Here is a 6,554-nt window from a genome sequence, read left to right as displayed (position 1 = left end):
AATATTTAAGAAATGCAGCTGGGAGAAGTAAAGGACAGAGTGACAAGATAATTCTTTGGGCATATGATTAATTTCATATAAATTAAGTTCAACCCATAAAGTCCATATAAACCTAAAGCGTGGCTTGTGAAAACAGCGTTTATCACAGAATACAGAAAAATGCCATCATTTATTCACGCTTCCACGCCAGAGGAAACTCAAACGTTAATCCAGATAGAACACTGTGCCCTCTGTCGTGCCCCAGACCGTTGTATCTGAGTGAAAAAGCACAACTCTCTGTGAGGGTGGTTTTCTTTTCTTCACGAGTGAGTCAGAGAACAGACTGTGATTAAGCCTTCTGCGAACGGGTAAGGGCATGTGGATGGCTGAATTATGCATGAGGCTGTAAGGCTCTCTTTGCTCCCCTGTGGACATGCTGTGGTGACGTGTAATGCTTGCAATCCAGGTGGCTTTTCAATTGGCAGCTGCCCTTTCAAAACCACAAATAGGAGAAGCGACCACTTGGCACGGTCTCCTTTATGCTGTGTTCCAAATGAGAAAACTGATTTATGTGAACACACAAACTGAAAGTGATTGTAAAAACAAGTAGATGTATGTCATTCTAGACAATTCTAGACACTGCTGGATAGGGCTTTGCCAATAAAAGAAATGAGATTATGAACTATTTAGGGACCGACGTGGAACAGCTGAGTAACTAGAAACTGTCATTTTCCATGTTAGGAAAACAGCTACGATTCTATTGGGAAGAGTCAGCAACATTTTTCACAGGATGTCAAAAAACCTCAGACCGTGTTGGCAAATCACTGTGGGGAGAAAATGCCCCACTGATGCTCAGACTTGGCCTTTTGAAAAGAGTGTTTGTCCTAAGTGAACCCCAGAGCTTCCTTCATGTAAAAATAGGTTACCCAGTAGGCTTTGGGGCTGACGATGGTTTTTAAATCTTACTAATCATCATTCGAATGAAACCAGCGTGATTCAAAGAAAAAAGAGCGGCCGGAACATTTATTAATCCTTGAGCTCTTCTTTCTATATTAAAAACGGATTACTAGCTTACTGTAATTGTTCCTTTTTAAATTACTGGCAGTATTGCTAAATGTGTTGAGAGGGTGTCACCAAGTAATCACAACTACAGACATAAAAATTTCATCAACCAGAGCAGATCAAAAAGTACAAGCATATTATAGTACACACTTTGAGGACTCCTGGTCTAACATTCATTAGAATTTAGAAAATACGAAATTGGACAGATTTGAAACTGCCTTTGTGTTTAGCTCTTGTGCATATCATAAAGTTACAAACTGAGAACCAGAAAGAACCTTTGTACAAACAGCTGTCCAGCGTCGTGACCCAGAGCACAGGCAGCGATGCCCAGCTTCCTGAGTTCTGAACTTGACTCTGAGACTTAACAGACGTGTAATATCAAGCAAGTTATTCAACGTCTTGGAGACTCAGTTCCCGTCATTTGCGACGGAACAATAATCCTAATTATAGGAGCTGCTTTATAGGGGTCTGGAGATTAAATGAGATCGTGCACAAGTTTTGCACAGAGAAAAGGACTCGGTAATTGCTGGCTGCATCGTTCAATCCACGAACTCTGTTTCACAGGTGAAGAAACCGCACGGGAGAGAGGACTTGGTGCCCCGTGAGATGGTGACGGCTGCAGCTGCGTTGCAGGTGCTGTGCCCTCCTCGCGTTCCCTCGACTTCCGCTTTGTCCTCTGGACTTTAAATTATGAATTTCCATCGTCCTTTTGCACTTACTTTTTTGTGATGGACCCAAATGTAACTCAATAAAAACACCGACGAAGCAGGAAAATACCACCCACATTTTAATACCTTAAAAATTATGAACTTGGCTAAACTAGTAAATCTGTATCCTGAGACCATTCTTTGGCCCCAGTGAATCATTTTCCTTTAGACTTGGATCTAAGGTGGAGGGGGCTTCACCCCGCTTGCTTCACGTCTGCTGTGTTTTCTTTCCGTTTGTCTCCCCCTGGTGGATTTTTAAAGAAACACCTGCTTTTATTTTCAGAATAACTGGATTATTTGGGATGGGATTTGCTCATTAAGAGTTTATCGGTAGTCAGCACCAAGAAGCACAGGCAGACACAAAGGCGTATTCACAGAACTACAAGTGGTTTGAAATGACTCTGAATAAAGAACAAGAGGTTAGAGGTGAAAGTCTGTGGCCAGAGATGAAGTGGAAAGGTAGGCAGAAACCAAATCATGGGAGCTGCCTGTCATCAGGGATCCAGTTCCTCCGTTCCTAGGGTATGGCCTTTATCCTCATGGCGCAAAATGGCCGCCAGAGCTCCAGCCATTGCGTGCCTTTATCCACTTGCACATCCACGCTGGCACTGCAAGCTCAGTTTTCCCAGAAAATAAACTGATTTGTACCCCCAAACCAGTTCTCCCCATTTGTTCTCCCCATTGCACTGGAAGAAAGACTGAGAAGGAGGTGTGGGAGACTCTGGAGCTGAGGACAGAAAGAACAGAAGAGCGTTTTAAAGCGCAGTGCTGACCCGTCAGCTAAACGCTGCGGACGGGTCAAGTCATCCGAGGCCCGAGAGTCGGCTCCGGTTGGAGCTGCCAGCAGGGTTATTGGCGACTCCGGCGAGGGCGTGTCTGCACTGTTTTGTAAGGCAGAGCCCTATTCCAGGTTGAAGTTCATGGGCCAGAATCTCACCTTTCTGGCCTCTGTCTCGATAATGCTGGAATGGTGGGGGAGAAGTCAGCTGGCGGGGAGCTGAGAAGTGACCGGTAGGGTAAGGAGTAGAGAGAGTGAGGGAAGAAACTCACAGGATGAGAGGAGCGTCCTGCGCTTGCCCCTCATCACTGACCTGTCGCTCCCCCGAGGTCAGGCTCCAGCTGGAAGGGGCTGCGGACGTCTCGGCAGTTTGTGGGAGGGGTCCCGACGCCTTTTGCTTCTTGCTTTTCCTCCTTTAGCTCCACTGCCGTGTTTGCCAGAAACCTGATTTGGGGTCTGAGTGGCTCCCGCTTCCCCTCAGTTGTAATGACAGTCTTGAGGACGCAGTCTGTGTTGTCTCTCTGGCTTCTACCACTTCCAGCTGCCCAGCTAATGGCCCTGATGGAGGCGGCCTCTACCAGATGAATGCGAGGCGCCTCCCTTCCCCTGCACCTGCTAAGCCCTCTTCACGGGGCTGGGGCTGAAGACAGATGGGGAGAGAAGCCGGGAGCCAGAGGGCGAGAAGAGGCGTGGGGTGTGGCAGCATTATTTTGTTCAGATGAGAGGGATGCTGAAGGCAGAGGGGAGACAGGGAGGTCCCTGGGAAGATGGAGAAGCCGAATCCAGGATATAGGTGTGTGGCTTTTAGTAGGTACGGTGAGTCCGTTACAAAAGGGCTCCCTATTTCATTTTGTGGTTATTTCTAGGGATTAAATCATAATCCTCATCCTTTGTAAAATATATCATTATCATGATAACCGTCTATAAAATGCATGACCCCAGCTCCTCAGCACTAGCCTTAAATAGGGCTTTTCAGTGTTTCGCAGAATTCTCTTGGGCTACGCAATTTAGCAGCTTACGTTTATTGAGCATTAATCCTGTGCCAGGCTCTCTGCTAATCACTCTGCATACATCACTTCATTTAATCATTACAACTCTTCAGGGTAGGTGACATTATCCTCGGCAGTTTCCAGATGAGCAATTCAAGGCACCAGAGATTAAGTGGCTTCTTCTGCTGGTCCGCTGCGGACAGGATTTGAAGAGAGAAGCGCTGTCTCAGTGTAATAAATAAAAGATCAAACTCCTGTGACCTGGAGGTGGCTCACAGGTGGCTTTTGATTCTGTGGAGTGTTCATTATTCCTGTGGTTGGAATTAAACTGGGAGCCTCTAACAGAGACATGATAAGAAGTGGGAAGTGTGGCAGGTGTTCTCTGAAGGTCTTGTGACATTCCTGGGCCAGGTACTAGGGACACAGGGTGGGACAGACAGCTCCACCTTGGGCTCACAGTTTGGGGGGCACAGATCATGGTTTGGTCTATAGGCCATGCATTGTCTAGTGCTTTTTAATTCATAATTATAACTTTAATAGACAACAGTTGTAATAGAAATTATTTTTCCCACATTTTTAACCATCTAAAGCAATCTCTCATGGTAGCGAGTTTTCCCAGTTTTGGATTTTCAGGATTAAATGAAAAAAAAAAAATCCACGGAAGACGTTGAGTCCATTTCCTAGCTCCACGCTTGGCATCGGAAATACTAGAAACGCGCTGGTCATTCCGATTAAGATGGGGACGAACAGCCATTTTTACAACGCGGTGGACAGACTATGCTTCTTTTACATCGAGGATGGACAGGGGTGTCACTGTCCCTCTTCTTGTTTAAAACCCACGTCACCTGCATCCGAGAAAAGCGCCGCGGGCCGGCGGAGCCCCACGTTCAGACTCAGGGCAACACAAGCACCGGCGCTTCCGGGGGGCGGGAGGAAGCAGACGCACGGCGCCCGACGCGACGGCCAACAGCCAATCAGAAGGCAGCGCCCGACGCGACGACCTGGGACAGCCAATCACAAGACGGTGCCCGACGCGATGGCCTGTAACAGTCAATCGGGAGGCGGCACTCGGCGACGTCCAGCAGCCAATCAGAAGGCGGAGCGCCCATTCAAATTGCGGGCCCGGGGAGCCGCGGGCGAGTGGCGTGGGCGCGGTCTCGGAGGGTCCCCCGACGGGGCGCCTGCGGAGGCCGAGGTACCGGTGCCGTGAGGGGCGGGCTGAGGCCCTGGCGCAGGGCCCACGAGCCCGGAGTCCGGTCGCGGCTAAGGGGTCAGCGAGGTAAGAAGGAGGGGCGCGCGGGCCGCAAGCCCTGTGGGGACCCGGTGGCTGGACCCCAGGGCCCCCGGCCCACAGCCTGACCGCGGGAGGCTCGTCCAGCGGCGGCGCTGAGCGGTCCATTCGCTGTCCCGCCCCCGCAGTGACCAGCTGAGGACAGTGTCGCGGGACCGCCAGGGCGGGGTGTGGACTTATGTCCCTCGTGTTTATTGCAGTCTGATGGAAAAACTTCACAAACACACGAAAGCCGCACCTATTCCTGTGAATAGCAAAGAGCCTTTTGAGCCGCGGTGGAATTTCTTGCCTTTAAATTTATTTCCATAATAGGAAGATTCTGTACTTTTTGGTTAAGAAGGTGGACCGGAGATGTCTCTATCCAGGATTGTTATTTATTTAGTCTTTAAAAGACTTACTTAAATATTAACTTCTGTTCCTCGAAAGCAATCCTCTGTGGAGTAGTTTGAGCAAAAGTCATTTTACACGGGAGAACCAGGCACACAAGTTTAAAGACTTATTTACATCAATACGACCACTTCATTGCGAAGTTGGCTGTCCGTGCTGTTCTCTTTTAAGCTTCAGTGCGGGATAGATGTTGTTGACATATTTAGATACACACCTGTAGTTTTCGTTTTGGTCTCAGCCTGTTAATAACCACTGTTGGGGCCGGACCAGCCTTTGTGGTTCTTGTTATGATTGCAAGACACCTGTAAACTCAGCCCACGGCCTCTCACGGCATCAGCCCATCTCACACTTGGCCTTCCTCTTTGCCTGCTGCTTCCCCGGCACTCCCGTCTGTCCCGAAGTGCCCTGCCTTCTCAGCACCTGCCCGAGTGGACAGCCTCAGCATGGTCCTTTTGCCTCCAGCAATATCTCAGGCTTAACTTGCTCTGGGACCACATGTCTGTCCTCCGGGTGGTCCAGGGTCTCCGTGGGGCTCCCCCCCATCACCGAGTCTCACACGAGCCCGTTTCTTTCCCGTCAGCCTCCCTCCCTGTCCGGCCTTCGCGTCCGTACACAGTCACCGGGAGACGAGAGCGTGGGTGGTCTCGGCCTCAACTCTGATGACACGTCTGTGCTCCTGGTGACCTTTCTAGTCCTTCCATTGCTGCCCTTCCGAGTCTCGGCCTTCCCCTGATTTCTTGGCTGCAGTGTCCATTTGAATTGATGACCGAACCAAGGCAAGAAAAACTTTTGACAATTTCCGTGTCTCCATTGTCTATTACGGTTGTATATTTCTTCTGTGATCGTGACTTTGGCATTCTCGATGTTCACATGCAGCCCTGCTGTGCCGCTTACTTCTTTGACTTTTATCAGAAGTCATTTCAGATGACTGCTACTTTTTGCCAGTAGGATGGTGCCATCTGCACATCTCAGGTTATTGCTGTTTTGTCCAGTTTTCACTCCTCCTCCCTCCGAGTCTAGCCCAGTGTTTTGCATGCTGTGTTCTGCGTGCAGATTGAAAAAATAGGGAGATAAAATGCACCCTTGTCCAACACCTTTGCCTGTAGGAAACCTTCTGTCTCCATATTCTGCTGTGAGAGTGGCTTCCTGTCCCCAAGACAGGTCACAGGTCAGGACACTCAAGTGCCGAGACGGGCCCATCTCGTTCGGAGCAGCTCGCGGTTTTCGTGATCCGCAGCGTCACAGGCTTTCCTGTGGTCTACAAAACGGACTCCCCGGAATTCCTGGGCGCGTGGCGGCATCCAGATGCTGGTGACACGGTCCCGAGAGCCTCTTCCTTCTCTGACCGTGCATGGACGTCC

General features: G+C 49.5%; 1 protein-coding gene across 7 annotated transcripts in view; it reads left to right on the top strand.

The window, feature by feature from the left end:
* The first annotated feature begins 4,612 nt into the window (after window positions 1-4,612).
* The window catches only part of KIF14 (kinesin family member 14), a 33,760-nt gene continuing 31,818 nt past the window's right edge, over window positions 4,613-6,554 (top strand). For 3 of the 7 annotated variants that reach the window (XM_011367259.2, XM_023534798.1, XM_023534797.1), the window contains exons 1-2: window positions 4,613-5,052; window positions 5,774-5,969. The gene's annotated coding sequence lies outside the window, so the exon portion shown is untranslated. The remainder of the gene's footprint in view (window positions 5,053-5,773; window positions 5,970-6,554) is intronic. The other 4 variants (XM_011367255.2, XM_023534796.1, XM_011367258.2 and 1 more) reach the window with 4 other exon arrangements.

The sequence above is a fragment of the Pteropus vampyrus genome, unplaced genomic scaffold (genome assembly GCF_000151845.1).
Source record: "Pteropus vampyrus isolate Shadow unplaced genomic scaffold, Pvam_2.0 Scaffold131, whole genome shotgun sequence".
NCBI lineage: Eukaryota > Metazoa > Chordata > Mammalia > Chiroptera > Pteropodidae > Pteropus > Pteropus vampyrus.
Note: the sequence above shows the minus strand (reverse complement) of the source record. Positions and strands in the feature narration are given on the sequence as shown.